The sequence below is a fragment of the Eschrichtius robustus genome, chromosome 4 (genome assembly GCF_028021215.1).
Source record: "Eschrichtius robustus isolate mEscRob2 chromosome 4, mEscRob2.pri, whole genome shotgun sequence".
NCBI lineage: Eukaryota > Metazoa > Chordata > Mammalia > Artiodactyla > Eschrichtiidae > Eschrichtius > Eschrichtius robustus.
In genome coordinates, this window is record NC_090827.1 from 127,751,257 (window position 1) to 127,773,220 (window position 21,964).

Below are 21,964 nucleotides of genomic sequence, written 5' to 3' on the forward strand. Positions count from 1 at the left end.
TACATATGTGTTTCACTTTATGAATAACTCATAAATTGTTTTGTAAAGTGTCTATAAAATGGGATTTAAAAAAATGTTGGGGTTGATAGTTATTTATATATTCTGGATACGAGTCTTCTGTAGATTTTTGGTTTGCAAATATTTTCTCTGAATCTGTACTTTGTCATTTCGTCTTTTTACATCAGCTTTTGAAGAACAAAAGTTTTTCATTTTTATACAGAAGAATTTAGAATATTTTTCCTTTCATGCACAGTTCGTTAGGTTTCATAACTAAGAACTTTTCACCAAACCTTAGGTACTAAAGAATTTTTCTGATGTTATCTTCTAAAAATTTTATAGGTTTACATTTTATATTTAAGTATATATACCATTTTTAGTTTTTTTTTAATATAAGGTGTGAGATTTAAGGAGGATACATTTATTTTTTGGTCAATGGATATTCAGTTAATATAGCACCGCTTGTTGAAAATACTATCGGCTATCTATTGGATTACTTTTGCACCTTTGTCAAAAATCAGTTGGGTGTACTAGAATGGAACTATTTCTGGTTTCTTTATACCACTTCATTAATCTGTGTGTGTATCCCTCTCCCAATATAACACAAACTGATTACTATAGCTGTAAGTCTTCATTTAATGTAGATTTGTTCCTCCTACTCTGTTCTTCTTTTTCAAAATTGTATTGGACATGGGGTGGGAGGGCGAAACTGGGACAAAGTGAGAATAACATTGACATATATACACTACCAAATGTAAAATAGTTGGCTGGTGGGAAGCAGCAGCATAGCACAGGGAGATCATCTCAGTGCTTTGTGATGACTTAGAGGGGTGGGATAGGGAGGATGGGAGGGAGGCTCAAGAGAGAGGGGATATGGGGACGTGTATGCATATGGCTGGTTTGCTTTGTTATGCAACAGGAACTAATACAATTATTGTGAAGCAATTATACTCCAATAAAGATCTATTTAAAAAAATTGTATTAGCTGTACACGTTCCTTTGTTCCTTTGTTTCCCTGTATATTTTAGAAAAATCTTGTCTATAGCTACAAAAATCTTGCTAGGATTTTCATAAAAGTTGTCTTAAATCTCTGTCAATTTGGAGAGAATTGACATTTTTATTATGTGTAATCTTCTGATCCATGAACACAGCATGTCTCTCCATTTATTTAGGTGTTCTTAGATTACTTCCACCAGTGTTTTATAGTTTTAGAATACAAATTTTGTACACATTTTATTAGATTTATAGCTAAATATTTCATTTGTTTTGAGTAGACTTTAAATCCCTGCCTTGAATCTGATCTTAGGGGGAAAGCATTCAGTCCTTCACCATTAAGTATGATGTTAACTGTAGGGTTTCTTTAGATACTCTTTATCAAGTTGAGAATGTTCTTCCCTATTCCTTGTTTTCTAAGATTTTTCTTTTCATGAATGTGTGTTAAATTGTGTAAAATGGTGTGTATTACAGTAGCACTTTTTAATTAATTTTGATTAATGTTGACTTATTTTATATAGCTTGTTTTGTGTACTAAGAAATCTTTGCATATCCTCAAGATCACAAAACACGTTTCATGGTTTATGCTAGAAATTTCATCATTTTAGGTTTTACATCTAAATAAATGATCATGTTTTAGGTAATCTGTATACATGAAGTGAGTATTGGTCGAGGTTCATTTTTATACATATAGTTATTCCATTGTTCTGATATCATTTGTAAAAATGGCTATTTTTCTCCATTGGGCTATTTTGAAACCTTTAATGAGAAGCAATTTTTTTCTATAAATGTGGCTTCTATTTCAGTACATTCCGTTATGTTTCATACTGGTTTGATGACTGTAGCTCTATAGTAGGTCTTAAAATAAGTACTCGGAGTATTTAACTTTATAAGAAAATGACAAATTATTTTGTGAAGAGAGTGTGCAATATTTTTTCTTTGTTTCTAGATTACCAAAGCAAAATTGTTACCTAAATTGTTTTTGTTAGAGATTGTTTTTATTGTTGTAGTTTTTTTGCATCTTTACATACATTTTAGAATTAACTTACTGATTTGTACAAAAAATATAACATGGACTTTGAATAGGATTGCAATCAATGTTGAATAAAATTGATGAAAGGAAACATATTTGCCTTATGTTCAATCTTGATATAAATTTTCAGTAAGTGACTATTAATATGTCGGGAAAATGCCCTTTCAGTTTACTGAGCTATTATTTTAAATGGATGCTAAATTTCTTCACAATTCTTAGATATCTGTTTGAAATTATTATACATTTTCCTTATTTTTAGTCTGTTGATATGGTAAGTTGTATAGATTGATTTTTGAATATTGAACTAACCTCGTATTACTGGCATAATGAGTTGGTTTGAGCTATCCCTTATCATATTAAAGAAGCATTCTTATATCCTTTATTTGAATCTCTCTATTCTTAAAATTTATATATTATGTCCCATGAAGCAGTTCAATAAGAAGTGGGTTTATATTTTAATATATACCCCTCCAACCTTCTTATTTCAAAGTTTTCATTTTTTCTCTATTACTATATAGTACTTATGGTCATAAATGTCCTTTATTATGCTGCGTTATGATCTCTCTATACCCACTTTTTTGAGAGTTTTTTTTTTTTTTTCATCATAAATCAATGTTGAATTTTGTCAGATGTTTTTTCTGCATCTATTGAGTTGCTTATATGGTTTTTGTCCTTCATTTTGTTAATGTGCTGTATCAGGTTGATTGATTTGTAGATGTTGAACTATCTTTGCACCCTGGAATAAATCCTACTTGATCATGGTGTGTGATCCTTTTATTGTACTGTTAAATTTGGTATGCAAATTTTTTTGTTGAGGATTTTTGCATTTATGTTCATCAGAGATATTTGCCTATAATTTCCTTTTCTGGGTTTGTCTTTGTCTGGTTTCAGTATCAAGGTATCGTTGGCATTGTAAAATTAATTTGGAAATGTTCCTTTCTCTTGTATTTTTTTGAAGGGTTTGAGAAAGATTGATATTCATTCTTTGAGTGTTAGGTAAAATTCATCACTGTTGTGTCTGGTCCTAAACCTTTGTTTATTGAAAGGTTTTTGGTAGCTGATTCTATATCTTTACTAGTAATTGATCTATTTTTGCCTTCTTTAGGTAACTTTTACTTTATTTAGTGAGTTAGCCATGTCATATAACATTCTGCTAAAACAGCTACTATTTTAATTGTCAATATTGTATGTATAGTCATTAATAAGTGGTTTACGGACAAGGTTTTTAATGTTTTAAAGTGAGAAATCAGGTTTGTACAATCAGCATTTTGCTAGTTTCATTCAATACATTAAGGGTTTTCTTTATTTTTACTCTCTATAATAGTCTGCATAAGGAAGGTATAATAATGTGTTTATGAATGTTGAAATCTTTCACACTAAAAATAATCTGAGTTGAAGAATTTTAATATAATTCTTTCATATCTTTATTTTGTACACAATTATTAGGCTATTAAGTTTATTTTATTCACAAAATTTTGGATATATCTATTTTTCTCTAGAAATTTGTCCATTTATCAAGATTTTCGAATTTAAATCAGAGTTACTTTCTTTTTTAATTTTCTATATATATATATATCACTACCTCTTGTTTATTTCTTATGTTCTCATATATATTTTTTCTTAGCTCTTGTAATATATTTATAATTAAAAAAATAGCACTTTGTTTTGACATCCTCCTCTGCCTAAACACCCACAATGTTCTAACAAAATATATCCAGATTTGGTATTCGGATTCAAGTTAGTTTTGGATCTAAGTCAAGTTACAGTATTTATATTTTCTTGTACATTTTTACTTTAACCCTTATAGATTTATATATATATATATATATATATATATATTTTTTTTTTTTTTTAATGATTTCACTCATATCACCTCATGTGATCCTGTATAGAAAGACTTAAAAGTCCACGTAAGTAAGAAGAAAGGCAAACTAAATCAGAATCCTGTGAGGCTAATACAGTGCTGTTTTCAGTAAATTATAGCACATAATATAGTAAAGGAAATGTGATTAGTAGTGCCTAATACTCTTTAGAGTCTAAACAGGAACACATATATCTTTCCTTTTAAAATACGTAAGTCCAGGGCTTCCCTGGTGGTGCAGTGGTTAAGAATCCGCCTGCCAATGCAGGGGACATGGGTTCGAGCCCTGGTCTGGGAATATCCCACATGCCGTGGAGCAGCTAAGCCCGTGTGCCACAACTACTGAGCCTGTGCTCTAGAGCCTGTGAGCCAAAACTACTGAGCCCATGTGCCACAGCTACTGAAGCCCGTGCGCCTAGAGCCTGTGCTTCGCAACAAGAGAAGCCACTGCAGTGAGAAGCCCGCTCACTGCAACAAAGAGTAGCCCCATTCGCCACAGCTAGAGAAAGTCCCCACAGAACAACAAAGACCCAACGCAGCCAAAAAAAAAAAAAAAAAAAAAAACCACAGTCCAGATTACTGCATTTTAATTTATAGACATAAATATGATAGTTTTACTTCTAAATCTCTAAAAGTCAGTATTGAGTTTATGCTGATGCCAATTTGTAAGTTATTCAGACAGAAAACTACTTAACGCTTTTGCCTGCAATACCCAGATGCTAAAAAAACCCCAAGTCTTTGCCCTGAATTATCAAGGAACTTAGAGCTGTGTATACTGGACCATAAAGTCAATTAACAGATGTTTTTCCTCAGCTCAGTACTTCATTCTTATTTGCATACAGAGTATCACACACATCCTGTTATATAGATGAGTCTTTTTCGATTACAGGAGGAAGTATATTTGTAAAAACAAATATATCAGCTTTAAGCCTTTATTCATTTTACTATAAAAATCATTTCTTTTCTATTAAAATATTTACTTCTCATATCTTCTATGATAATGAGCATCAACATGAGAATATAAGTTAAATGTTGATATCTAAATGTGTTTTCTTCTTCTTTTTTTTTTTTGGTTTACTCCTCTTTTTTGTTGTTTATTTGTTATTAACCTATAAGAAATATGAAGCTCAAGAAAGTTAAATAGTTGGCAAAAATTACAAAGCCAGTTAGAGGTGGAGCTTAGAGGGGACCCAGGTTTCCTGACACCTAGTTTACTATTATTTCACATTATGCCATCCTAACTTGCAGGTTTCTTTTTTTTTTTTATTAATTGTTGGAGGGAATGTAAATTGGTACAGCCACTATGGATAACAGTATGGAGGTTCCTTAAAAAACTGTAAATAGAGCTACCATATGATCCAGCAATCCCACTCCTGGGATATACCTGGAGAAAACCATAATCCGAAAAGATACATGCACCCCAATGTTCATTGCAGCAGTATTTACAATAGCCAGGACATGGAAGCAACCTAAATGTCCATCAACAGAGGAATGGATAAAGAAGATGTGGTACATATATACAATGGAATATTACTCAGCCATAAAAAAGAACAAAATAGTGCCATTTGCAGTGACATGGATCTAGAGATTATCATATTGAGTAAAGTAAGTCAGACAGAGAAAGACAAATATCATATGATATTGCTTATATGTGGAATCTAAAAAAATGGTACAAATGAACCTATTTACAAAACAGAAATAGAGTCACAGATGTAGAAAACAAACTTATGGTTACCATGGGGGAAAGTGGTGGGGATAAATTGGGAGATTGGGATTGACATAGACACACTACTATATTTAAAATAGATGACTAATAAGGACCTACTGTATAGCATAGGGAACTCTATTCAGTACTCCTTAAGATTATTTTGCCATATACGTCATTACAAAGAGTGGATATGTATAACTGATTCAGTTTGCTGTGCAGCAGAAAGTAACACAACATTGTAAATCAACTATGCTCCAATAAAAATTAATAAATGTGTTTTCTTTTAAAAATTCCAGATATGTTTTAGAAAATATACTATAATTTTCATAAAGTTTCAAAGCAAATGTTTTCATTAATTAATAAATTTTTTAAACTTTTTCTCCAGGAGCATAACTTTTACATTTATCCAAACTCATTCATTTTATTAATGTTTTCACATTTGTCATTTCTCACATTTTACCATTCTCTCTGCTCTTCTCTTTCTCTCTTCCTCTCAATTTCTCTCATTCTGTCTCTCAGAGACACACACACATATTTCAAAGCATATGGAAAAAGAGGTAAAAAATGCAGTAAGTTTTTCTGCAATCAATCTAAATTTTAGGTTATAATTTTAATATATGCACAATATAAATTGAGTGTATACTATGAGAAGACTTGAATAAAAGCTACTATAAGATAGATAATATTAGAAAACGTCCTAATAAAATGCATGAGAAATCAAATATATGTAAATAAATAATATTTGCAAATAAAGAATAAGATAGTGACTAATGTTATAGATGTGATTGAAGGTTATTTACCAAATACCCTGTGAAGGCTTTAATAGACACCATATCTATGTCCTAATGACATTAAGTAATATTATTCAGTATCCAGCCATATTTGAGGAATTGTAAAGGAGATTTTTAAAAGGCTAAATATTTAAGTGTTCACACAAAGGCCTACTTAAGCAAGGATATTATGATTCATTTTTATTAAAATTACTCATAAGGTAATTGGAATACTGACCTGAATTTCCCTTAATTAACTTTATAAATTTAAATATATTCAGGAGACTTTATGATGAGAGGAAGGCAACCAATGTATTGGGTTGACCAGAAGTTTCGTTCGGGTTTTTCTGTAAGATGCTACGAAAAACCCGAATGAATTTTTTGGCCAACCCAATATAATAAAGAGCATGAGCTTTTGTGGTAAAGCGACTTGGATTGAGTCCTGTCTTCAAAAACATTAAGCCCTTAATAACCTCCAGCAGTATAACATCTCTTAGCTTCAGTTTCCTCATCCAGTCAACTAGGATTTTAATAGTATATGTAGACAGCTGTTACAACAAGAAACAGTGTACAATATTTCTAAAGTATTTGGGACCATATAAAGTGGTTATTATTATTTTTCTCAGAATGGCATTTGCTATACGAAAAGAAAATAGTTCTCAAAATTAACCACTTTACTAATAAGTACATAACTTTGATCTTCCTATTTCTCTTTATAGCATCAGAAAAGATTTATAAGATTTGTTTAAAATGCATCTTCAAAAATGTTGCAATAATTATTTTAAACGTCATGAGCTGCAGAACTTTTCAGAAATCATATGAAGAACATCTATTGTTTTATGGAATAAATGTAGAAAGAATAGTTAAAACATTAAATACACAATTTTCAATAACATTAAAAAAATGCTAGATTCTTATCTGAGAGACATACTTTTGTCCTTAGCCAACATATATACAGCTGTTACCAATATTCCAGTAAAGAAATATAATGTTCTGACCATATTTACTTATGTCTGCTTGATATTTATATTTTACTCTACATTTATGTTAAAGTTAATGATATCCCATAGAAAAAGAGCAGTATTTTTGGTTAATCTTTATAAATTATCTAGAAAATCCTAAAGTAAAAGCACTTGGTCAATTATTAGTTAGAATAAGTGCCAAAATTTTTGAACAAATTTTTGAAAAAGCATTATGTTATAGGTATGTGGGAAAAACTCACAAGTACCTGAAACAAAAATATACTTTTCTGATTGTTAGATCAGCCATCAGATTGGTATATTGATGTCAATTGAGGCTTGACACAATCATACTATATTCTGGCAGAAGTGGATTTATTTTTCTTCACTGGTTTGTAAGTGTAAATTTGTGGCCTAGACCAAGAAGACTTTACTTATTACAATATATGCATAATCTAATAAAGCAGTTTTGGGTACTAGGCTTAAATGGGAGAGAGAGGTAAGCCAGTTAAAATACTTGGTAATGATACAAATAAAAACATTTGAATTAAAAAAAAAAAAAAAAAAGCTGTAACGAGCCCAGTAGTGACTATACTTGTGCAGTGCTCACTTACAAGATACACAGAAAGAGGACTTTGGTGTTGCCATATTTATCTTTGCAGCAAGAATCTGTAAATATATAACTGATCACCTTCATTTCTATCAAACAAAAGCTAATTGTTAAAAAGATACTCATTTTGGGATCTGTAGAAGAAATCCTTGACTAAAGCGCAACAGATTTATAGAAATCAGCATATGTGGCTAATGTTGTGGGGACTGAATTATACATGTTATAATGAACCAATTGTTTCTAAAATATAAATGATTATATAGCAGAAATAGGTTTAGATGCACCTGATTAAACTATTGATATATATTTTATTATATATAAAACTAGTTGTACATTATGCTAAATTAAATTTTAATATCATGTGCTATATATATATTACCATTATTTTATTTCTTAACAAATTAACTTTACAAACTACAGTCCTCCATGTATTCAGTTCAGGTACATTGTTCAGTTCACGATTATATTTTCATAAGTTATGCAGTAGGAGCTTTTGAGCTTCCTGTTGAAAATCTAAAGATGTGATTCAGTGCATTCAATGTGGAAAACTGGGTAAGTCTGAAAATAATCAGAAGCCATCTGGCAAATAGTGAAATAATTGAAGGAAAGAGAGGCTGGAGGAAATTAAAACTTCAGTAAGTTTATCAGTATGTGCTCAAAGAAGAAACTTAAGCTTCTAATTTGCAAAGATAATGATACATAATAGAAAGGAAAAAATAGCTCTTAAAAATGCAGATATTTTGATCACATTCAAAATTTTTAAAAAAATCATATTGCTTAATTGATTCCTTTTTATTTACATAGAAAATAGCACAATCTTTGAGACTACTTGCTCTCAAAGTTTAGGTGAGTTGACATCAACTTTTCCACATATTCTTTCAATATTCAAAAATATACATTAAGTAATACAACCTCTTTTGAAAGAAATTAGGTCAGCAGTGGTCCTAGAACATGTTCACTGTCAAGTTTTCTTTTTTCCTTATCTAATATTTTCTTTCTGTAATGTATAGTGATTGTTCAGAATTCATGGTAATTGAAAACTGCCTCCTTTAAAACTGAACTGAAGAGAAGCAGAAAACATTAACGATTTACATATAAAAACAAAACACAACACTTTGGGCCACAAGATGTCACTGTAGTTCAAGCAAGACATAGTTTTCTCGAAATTAAATAGAAAAGAGAATGTTTTGGACTTAATTTATATATTTAATCTGCTTTTGATTATAGTCCAGATATATTTAGTAATGGACTATAAAATGAAGGTAGAACAGAGAATAATTTCCACCTGTAGTAATTTTCATCTAATTTTCTAGGAGTTGCATTGATAGATGTTAGAGGGAATAAGTCAGTTCTTTAACCTTTATGAAAAAAGAATTAAAATGAACGGTTATAACAAGAACAAATGAGTTGTAACTTTTTAGCCTTAATTTTATATGTGTAGAATAGTATAATATTCAAGGTATGAGATCTGAATTTAGACTGCAGGGGTTCATAACTTTGTGTTTTCCCAACTGCTCTTAGACTAACCTGTGTCATTCAACTGTAAAGTGGGAATAATATTTGTAATTATCTCAAAGGGCTCTCATAGGTTAAATAAAAATGCTTATATCTAGGAATTAATATAAAATTAGTTTTTAAAAATTGTTACCTGATTAGAGAATCAAACCTATATACCCCAACCACTTTTTTTAAAAATTTCACATTTCAATATTTTATTATATAATGCCTTCAATTATAAGATATGTAGACTATAAAGCCCCTAAGGTTATGAACTTTATCTTCTTCTACTTCCCTCTTCCCTAAATTACCTATTGTGGTAAAAATCAAAAGTTATGCAGTGTTTAATTATGACTCACTTAGCTCATGCCTATTCAAAAGAAAGGTTTAATATGTAAACTGTCAAAAAGCAAAAATATAATATTTTGCTAACACAGAGTATTGCCTTATAGAAAAATATTTTTTGAATTGTTCTTCAAAGTTAATTAAAATATTTAATAAATTAATAAACATTTTAAATACTATCAGTAATGCATTTTAATTCTCATTACATTAAATAGTTGCAGATTTGAAATTTTCAAACTCAACAGAATAAAGTATAAATTAATTAATTTACATCTAAATATATTACTGTAGAATGTTCTACAATCTACCTCTAATTGTTTTACAAATTATTCTTCAAATAAAATAAAATGGAAAAAATACTACATTTTCTCTTATAATATCTATGAAATTTTTCAAATTTACTTTAAATTAAAACTTTATAGATGAAAAATCCTGTTTTCCCATTGACTTACTTGCCAAAAGACAGTTAATTACCAAGATAAAGTAATTTACTAATGTAGGTAAAGTTAGTAAATTGAATGTGTTAATTAATAAAATGTGTTCTTGGTCTTATCTGAAATGTTTATTTTAGCAAAGTTTTGTGTTTACCATTCTGAATATAATACCTCAAATAACTGAAAATATGAGGAATCCAAAGTTAATGGATAATTATTGATACTCCACCTAATTACACAAAGAATATGATTCCATTGAAAAAATAAAAATGTTACTATGTAAAATGGTGATAACAAAATAACAGATGTAAGCAAATATAACTGGGGAAGTGTGATTTGTAATAAAATAGAAGTATAAGTAGAAGCATAAATAGATATAAAAAAATTAAGTCCACATCAAAAATATACAAATGTGAAGAACACAGTTATTAAGGATCATCATCATATTATTGAGATATCAATATGAATCTTTAACAGTAACAATAATTATAGCTAATATTTGGTAAGCCTTTTCTGTGTGTGTAACAAGCAAAGTGCAAAGCACATCATATTATCTCAGTTGATTCTCTAAAGAATTCTATAAAGTAAATATTATCATTGCCTTTATTTTATGGTTAATGTAATTTCTCAGAGATGATAACTAATTTGCCAAGGATTACTCAGCTACCAATTGATAAAACAAAATGTCATATATGATACCTCAAAACCTACATTATCTTTTCTGGTAATTAATCCAAGGGATAATTTCCACAAGAAAGTCATTGAAGTCCTGACAAAATCAACAATGAAAAAAGACAGTGGTGTGCTATTATCACAGTTTTCCATAGTAGTAAATATGGAATTGTCATAAATAGCTGCTTAAATTTAACATGTTGACTAATGGCATAAAACTATATATACATTGTTTTCAATGAAAAATACTATATGTATACAATGGTAGATACTAGAAGATATATAATTTGTAGACTCATATACCTCGCTATTTAATGAATTTTCAGGTTAAAATTACTTTTGAGCAGCAATTATATTCTACAGTACATATTTTTAGCATCTTGTGAAATGGTACATATATGCCAACTCTTTGATGCCTAATTTTGTAAAACCACATCTTCTCAGGCCAGTGCAGTTGTGTTACAAATATTATAATGTTTAAAATTTCTTTCCTGATTTTTCATACCCCAACTTTACTCTCACTAAACCATTATGTAGTAGAATGAATGTGTCATCTTTACATTAGTTTCACAAATTAGAATCTTCAGACTCCTAGTAATCTGCCCACGTACGAGGTAGACAAAGGGAGACAGTGATCAAGAGAATAATGGGATGATCAAGAGAGGGAGGTCAGAAGCAATACAACTTATCCATTTATTGTAATGTGTATTCCATGAGTCAGTGATCACATTCAGGCATATGTACAACACACACACACACACACACATACCTGCCAAGTAACAATTTCATGCCTTGGTCTTAAACTTGAATGAACAATTATCAACTGATCTATAAAGAACCCACCTTGGGACATAGAAGTAAAGGAAGCAGACCAAGGATATGATCTAGATGATCATTATCCAGCACATATTTGTCCTGTTTTCAGATGATCAGCTTAAGTCAAGAGAAATTTTTAGTGCTTAAAAATGTTTCAAATGATTCATTCAGACACCCTCAGCATTAGTTTCAGGATCACAGTGGAAATGCTATGACCCTGAGTCCTTGCCTCAGAAGTTTCTGCATTGAAGCATGAGCGTAATAGTTTCCTAGGAGTTAGAAGATCAAATGTGAGGTGAAAGAAACCAAGCCAAATGTTTCCCAGTTAAAGACGTTTTTCCTTGGACAAGTTCTGCTTTAAGACTAACTAGCTGGATGGCCCTGGGTATGTTGTTTAACCTTTTGAGCTGCATACTTTACATTTCCAAAATGGGGATAAAAAACTTACTTTGTTGGGTTCTTATATGGATTTACCAGATAATATATGTAAAGTATAGAATACAGTTTTTAGCTCACTAACAGCATAAAAATATGTTAACGTTTAAATTAGTTTACCCAACTATGTGTTCAGAATGCAGTACTTCACAATACATTAATAAACACTGAGAATGTCTTGGCATCATCTTCATCTGTTGTACAAATTTTTAAATTAAATGCCTATGTCAAAAATGTAAAGTGGAATAAAGTGTGCGTGGGGGTGGGAAGCTACATTTACCTCTCTGCTTACATTTTTAGGAAAGTTAGAAAATCAACCAGATGCCTGTGGACATAGTCTTATGAAAATTCTTAACAACAGTAAAAACATACCCTCACACAACAAATATTAAAAACTCCATAAAGATTTCCTGAAGGAAAATACGTAGGAAACATTCAGAGATTATGTGACCTATAAAAGATATATCTGGGGTCAGTATAAGCAAGAAACTATTTTTTTCCTTTTTACATTTTTTCATTTGAACAAGTAGGTATTTTTCTTTATATTCTTGTCTTAGGCCTCCATTATATTTATTGTCATTCATAATGTCTACACTTCCAATTTAGCTATAAGAATGGAAAATCCCCCCCCAAACAGATACCATGTTATATAGTATTATTTACTCTTTTTAAAATATGAGACTTGGGCTTCCCTGGTGGCGCAGTGGTTGAGAGCCCTGGTCTGGGAAGATCCCACATGCCGTGGAGCGGCTGGGCCCGTGAGGCACAATTACTGAGCTTGCGCGTCTGGAGCCTGTGCTCCGCAACAAGAGAGGCCGCGATAGTGAGAGGCCCGTGCACCGCGATGAAGAGTGGCCCCCGCTTGCCACAACTAGAGAAAGCCCTCGCACAGAAACGAAGACCCAACACAGCCATAAAAATAAATAAATTAATTAATTAATTTAAAAAACAAAAACAACAACAACAAAAAAAACATGAGACTTGTGTTTCAGTATAACAGCTCCCAGTAATATTTATTAAAATGCTCAAAGATTAAGTCTGGAGTAATGACAGCTATTGTAATGTAATATTTTTATTCACAAAATAATTTTTTATAAGTTTTAAGTTGGTGGAAAAAAATTAAATGTTGATTAAGTTTAAGACGACCATATAAAATCTTTTATCCTACCCTCGAAATTTGAGAGTGATTTTAATAATTGATTTTATTTCAATGAATATAATTGCTCTATGTAAATGAATTGAAAGGTTCATGAGAAATAATTAAGGAGATAAAGGGAAAAAACAAACAAACAAAAAACATAGGAGAGACATACTGTTGCCTTTGATGCCAAGATCCCCGTATTTGATGAGCAAATAAGGTCACAGCAGATGGTGAGGAATTATGGAAAGAAGAGAAAGATATAAAACTTATGAGAGCAGAAATAAAGCCTCATTCCAGGATTCTCATTGTTCCCTAAAATTAACTTTTTAGCCTAAATATGTTACCTTCCATATATAACTTAAATTCAAGGACTTAAAAATTGGAAGCAACTGACTAAAGCTGAAGTAATATGACTCAAAGATAGCCAGCCTTAAAGCATTATTTCTTATAAGTCATCTGTTGGTTTATATGTACTTCTATTAATGATCACACTACAGGATTCTATTATTTTGGCTCTAGTAGCTAGCTTAATGTCTTCAACTCTGATGTAAAAAAATAAAGAACGTTAGGTCAAATCTATTAACTAGGAATAGTGAGCTGAGGCTGAGGATGGAGGGATGGACTGAGAAAACTAATATAGTATTTCAGTTGCAGAGGATCAAAAGCAGATCTGATTCATGTTCGTGATGCTCTCCCAAGTAAGCACAACTTCTCTCCTTATAATATTGTATTTGATCTTTCTTCTTTCAGCTTTATCCAGTTTTGAAATATGTACTCCTTCCTCTCTCTTTTAGTATTATTCTCATAACTTAATGGCATTAAAAAGTAAAGTTTGTTTTTATAGACTATGTCCAGGACCATATAGCTTTTCACTACAAATTTAATAATAAAAATATCAGCTACCATATGTTAAGCAGGTAATTTTTTTTGTGTATTATCTATGGAAAAGTAATGTTTTCATGGGAATTGAGTAGTGTAACCTAACTTATACATGGGTTATAGGCCCTTTCCCATTATTTAATTTTAAATGAAAAAAATTATATATTAAATGAACAGATTAATTATAATTATTTTCTTCTCTGAAATAAATATGTTGTATTTATCAAGAAAACCCATTAATAAAGTTTATCAGTTTGCACTTTTTGAATATAAAAGTCATTTAGTTAATTATTAGGCAGAGAAATTCAAGGCAAACAATTCTAAATATGATCATATAGTTACTTCAATTATCTAATGATGTATAACAAACTGTTCAAAATTCACTGGTTCAAAACAATGATTTGTTTCTTCGTGATTCTTCACTTCAAATCAGGCTTGTCAGGGATGGACTTTTTGTGTTCCATGTGGTGTTACGATGTTGGCTAGGATGGCTCAGTTGTCCCTCAGGACATGTGCTTTCACTCACATGTCTGGCATCTCAGCTGGATTGCTGGAATGGTTGGAGTAGTCTGGGCCTCTCTCTTGACCTAAGCTGTCTTTCATTCTGCAGTCTCTACAAGTGGTCTTGCTCTCCAGTAGGGAGATCATAACTCTTTACATTATAGCTGACTTCTAAGGTAAGACAGGAAACTCCAAGGCATCGTAACATCTAAGCCCTGAAGTCACATATTGTCATTTTTATACATATTGTTAGTCAAAAGAAATCTCTAGGATAGCTCATATTCAATGGGAGGGAAATAAATTCTTATTATTCATAGGACAAGCAGCATAAGAACACAGGTATGGGAGGAATTATTGGTGTCTATTATGTAAATAGCCCACTAAACAGTTCAATAGAATTTTTAATGTTTTCAAAAATTGGCATATAGTTTGAGGTTAATGAAACATGTTTGCCTGTGAGAAAATTATACTGCATTTATTGTGTCCTGCTCTCTCATTTCTTGATACTTCACATAATTTTTATCCTATTGTCTTTATACTTGGGTCATGACTAAACTACATATTTCTTGGGAGCTATTTGACATTGTTAGTTTTCCATGTATAATTTTTTTTTCCTGTTCTTATATTTTATTTAATTTTTTATTGAAGTATAGTTAATTTACAATGTTGTGTTAGTTTCAAGCATACAGCAAAGTGATTCTATATATATATAGATATAGATTCTTTTCCATTATAGATTCTTACAAGATATTGAGTATAGTTCCCTGTGCTATACAGTAGGCCCTTGCTGTTTACCTATTTTGTATATAGTAGTGTGTATATGTTAATACCAAAGTCCTAATTTATCCCTCCCCACACATTTCCCCTTTGGTAACCAAAAGTTTGTTTTCAAAGTCTGTGAGTCTGTTTCTGTTTTATAAGTAAGTTCATTTGTATCAGGAACTGGATGGGAAGTACCTTGAATTTAGGTAGCTAACTCAACCATTATGTCCCTGTACTGAACAGTCATTATATGTGATCTTCTTTGGACAACGGAACTCTCTTCAGCTGAAGGCGAGTTCCTGAGAGAGACTCAACTGAGAACTTTTGACTGCCAAGACTTCAAACATATGAGGGATGCACATTTCAGTCCTAGAGGGAAGATAATCTCCTAGATGTCGTACCATACTGTGCACTACAGGAACAAAGAGTAAGCCTAAAGAATTGATGCAATGTGTGTAAGGAATTAGCATATATGCTAATATCTCACGATATTGCACTGTCAATAAAACTGACATACCAAATATAGTACATTAATATTAACATGTAAACCAATAAAAAACTTCATCTATGAAGTTGGCTTACTTCTTTGAGTGGAAGTGTAATGTAGTAACCACAGTACCACAGTAACTAGATTAATATCCTTTTTATTTATTTACTTATTTATTATTATTTTTTGTCACTGGTTGTGTCTTCCTGGTAAGCAATGGGAGGAAAAAAAATACTAATTTTACAAAATTTTATTTTATAACTCCAAATGGATCATTCTACTAGTACAAAGAATCCTTGAAGTAAAAAGTGTGGAAACAAAAGTATGTATTTCACACAAGAAACTGAATTCCACTTACATAAGGCTAATGTTTTCCAGCTGATAGAAGATAGCTAAACCCATTCTTCTTTATTGTACAAGCTTTGTTATACTTTGTTTCTTATGATTCAGTATCTTAAAATTAAATGTTATGTTACTTATGTTAGATACATTAGCTATAATAAGCAATATTGGTAATCTTATAAAATGTTGACATTGTCAAACTTTTACAATTATCAGAGTCAAAACCGGCTTCTCTGAAAGAGAAAAAGAAAATATGAATACTTTTAAGAAACACTTGTCTCCCTTGATATGATGGTCCACTTAGGTCATCCCAAAGAATTTACAAAAAAAAAAAAAAATCCTAGAATTATTTAGTGACTTTAGCAAGGCCACAGGATACAAGATAAATAGACAAAATCAATTGTATTTTTATATTCTTGCAATCAACTGTTGATTCATTAAAATTAAACTTTCAATATCATTTACAAACTCTCAAAAAGTTGAAATACTTAGGTGTAAATCTAACAAAACATTCATAGAACTTTTATAATGAAAACCATATAATACTAATAGAAGAAATCAAAGAAGATCTAAATGTAGAAAATTTCTATGTTTATACATCTAAAAACTTTTTGTAAAAGAAGAATAAAGTAGGAAGAATTACACTATCCAATGTTAAGGACTACTCTACAGCCACAGTAAGATACACTCAGTGGTATTGGTAGAGGAATAGACATATTGATTAATGAAACAAAATAGAGAAGTCAGAAATAGACCACGCAAATACAGCTAAAAGATTTTGACAACCTTAAAAAGAAATGCAATGGAGAAAATAAATGATGGGTATTGACCAAATGATTTTCTATCCTTTGCCACCTTCTTTCTAAGCCTTTGGTTTGGGTAAACAAGATTTTGTTTGTTTGTTTTTGTTTTTGTTTGGCATGGGGGAGTCTTTGGTCTGTGCTTGTTCCAGTTTGAAGGCTTTTGCAGTGTCCTTTCCTTGGAGGTATGAGATGCAGTGAGGGAACCCAAGGAACTCACCACTCAAAAACCATGTTGTTCCGAAGTCCTGAATTCCATAGGCACTTGCCTTCTTTCCGCTTTCAGAGACTTCCTATTCTTGTTTGTTTTATTATATCCAGAGTTTTTTTTAGTTGTATAGGTGAGGATCTGAGAGAAATGAGGCTACCCCAACTTGGTGACACCAAAAATCAACATGAAGTTTTGCATAAGATTTAAGTAACCTTTGTGACAAGGAAATGGGTAGATGAAAAAAAGTTGATTTTCAGAAATTTTGAGTAATTTCAAATGTATGATTTTTTTTCTGTAATGATTTCCATGAATTGTTAAAGATCCTACTTTGATCTTCGAATCAAGAAAGAAATCCCTCCTTTAGGGATTACTTTAAAACAGTGCTTTTCCTGAATTAACGTATCTTTTTCAGACATATTTAATGTTAATTTTATAGAGTTTGTTTTTATGTTTTTCTCTCATGGAAAACTTTGGCATATATTCTGGAGCTACCATCTTTAATTCTGAGTTGTTGCTATTATTATGGTACAAGTATACGCTTTATCTGATTTCAATTAAATTCTAGAGAGTTATTTGGTTTTTGTTTTTAAGAGGAAAGATCCACGGACGTGGTAACAAACAAAACACAATATTATACTGAGAAAGCCAAATTTCTTTGCATGTATAATGAATTTTTTTTATTTTAATTACTCTTGGTGCCAATTTAGAAGCAAAAATATTCTTTATAGTGGAGCCTTCAATAACTCATGCATTAAGAACAGTAATCTTAAAACATAATACACTTTTTTACATGACATAAACCCATGCCTTTTCAATTCAAGAGTCCCCACTTCTATGATGAGTATAGCAATTCTTTCTTCTTTTTTTTTGTTTTCACTTATCATTATATCAATAGTTTTCACACTGTATAATGGTTCTAGAAATTTAGAATTAAACTTACTCTGACATATAGTTGGGAATCCTAATTCTCATCTACATAACTGATTTATTATGCCAGCTTATCTTGTTATAAGGAATTTGACCTTTTCTGAAATAAGTGAGATTTCTTTTACTTAAAGCTATCCCCTGTTCAGTAGTGAACAGATAAAAAGGTAATGGGATCCTAAGCCCATGCAATATATAGGGAGCTTATGTGAAGGATTGAAAAAATTAAAAAAATTAAGGAATTATATTGCTTTATTTGTTTCTCTTTGTTCTATTTAAACTCAAGTGTTTAGTAACCCCTTTTCTGACAACTCAAGTGGGACCAGGAACAAATCTCTTGTACAGAAAGAGAAAGAAAATAGAGAACAGAGAAAAGGAAATACATTTGGAGGCAAAATAGCAAAGAATATTCTGGGCAAAATATCTTTAGTTTTGTCTATTAATAAACATTCTCTCTATATTCACCGCGTTTTTTAATAAATAATATTTCTGCTGTTTTCTTGATATTTATTATATAGAAATTAAATTCTTGAAATATAACAGAATTATGGTATTCATTATTGATTTAAAAAGTAAAGCGCTACACATGTTCAATAAGGTGTAGATTGAGTTAAGATGAAACAGTAGTATCTATGGTTTACTAGCAGACAGCATCAGGCCCCAAAGGCATTTGGACTCTTCTGTTGATTCTGTCAGGAAGCTGATATTTAACCTTAGAAAAAACAGACTAAGTTTTCTCTTTCTTTTACTAGAAATAATAGACAATTTAACTAATGCATTAAACTACATGCTTTCAATTCCATGCTGTTAATGAAATAGCTTTTTTGATGACTACGTATATGATGACTGTAGCGTAATAAGTCAAATCTATTAATATAAGTAACAATTAAATCTCTCCTGTGGCTCTAAGTAATGAGATGCATAAACAAAGGAAAAAAGTACATGGAGAAGTATTTATAATATTTTAACATAAATCCAATTGATTTGTACTTTTGATAATCTCTCAACTTCACAAAATCTTCTTAACAGGGATAAAGATGAAAAAACTAATAGAAATTATTATATTGAATATCATGAAACATAGAAGCCAATTTGCTTTTCATATTTTCAGTTTACCTTATAACTAATCTCTGCAATAAAATAGATTATTTTAATACATAATGTATTTAATAGAATATTAAGTGAATAATTTTGATAACCCAATATCCACCTAAATTTGGCAAATTAAAATAAACATATGAAAATACTTATTCATATATTGAAAGTATTTTTATTAAAATTTATTATCTATTAGTTTATTTTTTACTTAAATATTATTAGATTAGTTTCAGGTGTACAACATAGTGATTTGACATTTTTATAGATTATACTCCACATAAAGTTATTATAAAATACTGGCAATGTTTCCTTTGCTGTACATTATATCCTTGTAACTTATTTTATGCCTAGTAGTTTATACCTCTTAATTCCCTTTACCTATTTTGCCCCTCCTCCCACCCATCTCTCCTCTGGTAATCACTAGTTTATTCTGTGTATCTGTGAGTCTGTTTCTGTTTTCTTATGTCTGTTTGTTTTACATTTTAGATTCCATATATAAGTGAAAACATACAGTATTTGTCTTTCTCTATCTAACTTATTTCACTAAGCATAATACCCTCCAGTTCCATTCATATTGTTGCAAATGGTAAGATTTCATTCTTTTCATTAATATAGCAATGGTTTAGATTCATAGCTTGTCTTGGGAAAGTACACCTTTAAAATTGACTTTAGGAACCCATAAAGCTGCTGTTAAAAGAAATCCCATATAAGGTATTAAAACAGAGAAACAAATAGGTTTAACTTCATTAGGGAAATTAAATAGTACTAATTATTGGTCATATGCATTTTTTTTTACAACTAATTGATGATCTGCTTATGTTGATTTTCTTAATTTATTAAAGATATTACTGACTGCCATGAGATTTATCAGTGGGAAATAACGTGCTTAAAAATGTATCAAGTACGTATGAGTTAAACACAGTTTTTATTTTCTGCTGATTCTATCTTCAGTGTATATATTTAGAGAATGAAAGTTTTCAGAGTTACAGTGGGATATATCACTGTTTATCTTTCACAACTGTCAGGCTAGAATAATATTTAAAAGTTTGCTAAAGATAAATCTTTATTTGCTTTTATGTGAATTACATGCGTTGCAGTCTATGCCATGGAAGTTGCAGTGCTTTGCATTTGACAAAATTGTTTGCATTCCTCAAAATATCTAGACTTGTAGAAATATGGTTATTGACAATTTAATAACAATAAATAACAAACAGAATAATTAAATATCATGTTTATGATTCTAACCATATTTATTAAATCGGAAATATTAATATTTAGTAAAATTGAAAGTACTTCTAATGCACTTTTTCCATATTTGCTCTGAATATTAACTATCACATAAAATTATCTTTCATCTTCATTCTTTTTGTTATGATTCATTATTTTTTCATTACTAACTGTTTAACCTATCATGTAGAGAATATAATTAGGTTAAAGTGACTCATTCCCTGAAATAATTTTACTAATACCTAGTAAAATGTAAAAGCGCGCACATGAGTGCCTTTGCATGGGAAAAACAAAATCTGGGGTCAGTTACCAAGCTAAAAAAGCCTAATGGTTAGTAGCTCATGAGAGTCTGGGAAAAGTCAACTTCTTGGACTTTGGGGTCCTTGATCCCATAATATTCAGTTTAATCTATGGCTTCCTAACAAACCAGTACAATATTAGATCACAAAATAACACCCATTTCTTTTAGGCTCATGGAATTTGTGAGTCAGAATTTCAAGCAGAGGACAGAGAAGATGGCTTGTTCCTCCTTTATGATTTCTGGGAAGACTCAAATTGCTGATTCAAATGGCTATAGATTAGAATCCAATGGAGGGTCCCTCACTCATGTATTTGCCACCTTGGCTTGTATAATAGAGTCTGACTCCAGTTTTGATGTTTAACTACCAGCTTTCAAGCCCCACATCTCCACCTTATTTTTTCTCCACCTCAGGACAAGTTCATAAGAAAGCACACATGCTGCCTCTTTTGGCACTGGCAGGAAGTTCCTTCAAGCCCTGGCCTGTGTGTGTGAGCTGTCACCTTGACCCCACCCCCAACTGCAAGAAAAATCAGAGCCACCCACACCTTCTTTTGCTGGGTGTCTGCCCTGTTGTCCCTAGAAGCCTGATTATATTAATAATAAGTATTTTCATGCACTCATGGTGTCTGTGTAGTGTCAGCAGTCTCGACATCCAAACCAGTATTTTGGGAGAAGAAGAGGGTTGACTCTACCCTCTGTGGCCCAACCACAAGACAGCTGCAGTGATTCGAAATCCACTTGGCTGGCAATTCTCTAACGTAACGATTACACCTCTTTGGCATCTTCACAGCATGGAATCTCAGGTTGTGCAACTTCTTTCATAATAACCCGGGGATTGGAGAGCAATGGTATCTGAGAACAAGGTAGAAAATGCATTACCTTTTATTAGCTAGTTTCAAAAATAGTGTCCTTTTTGTTGCATGCAATAAGTTGAAACAGTCATAAACCTGCCCAGATTCAAGGGGAAGAGACATAAAGCCTGTCTTTCAATGGTAGGATTGTTAAAAAAAAATTGCCATTCTGTTTTAAAACCTTCATACATGAAAAAGTGTGTTTGTCCATATATTCATCCAGTGTGCCCATGGAGCAGGGAAAACCTTCCATCTAGATATCTCATTCTCAGTTAATTCCCCAGAACACTCCCATTCCTGGGGTTATTTA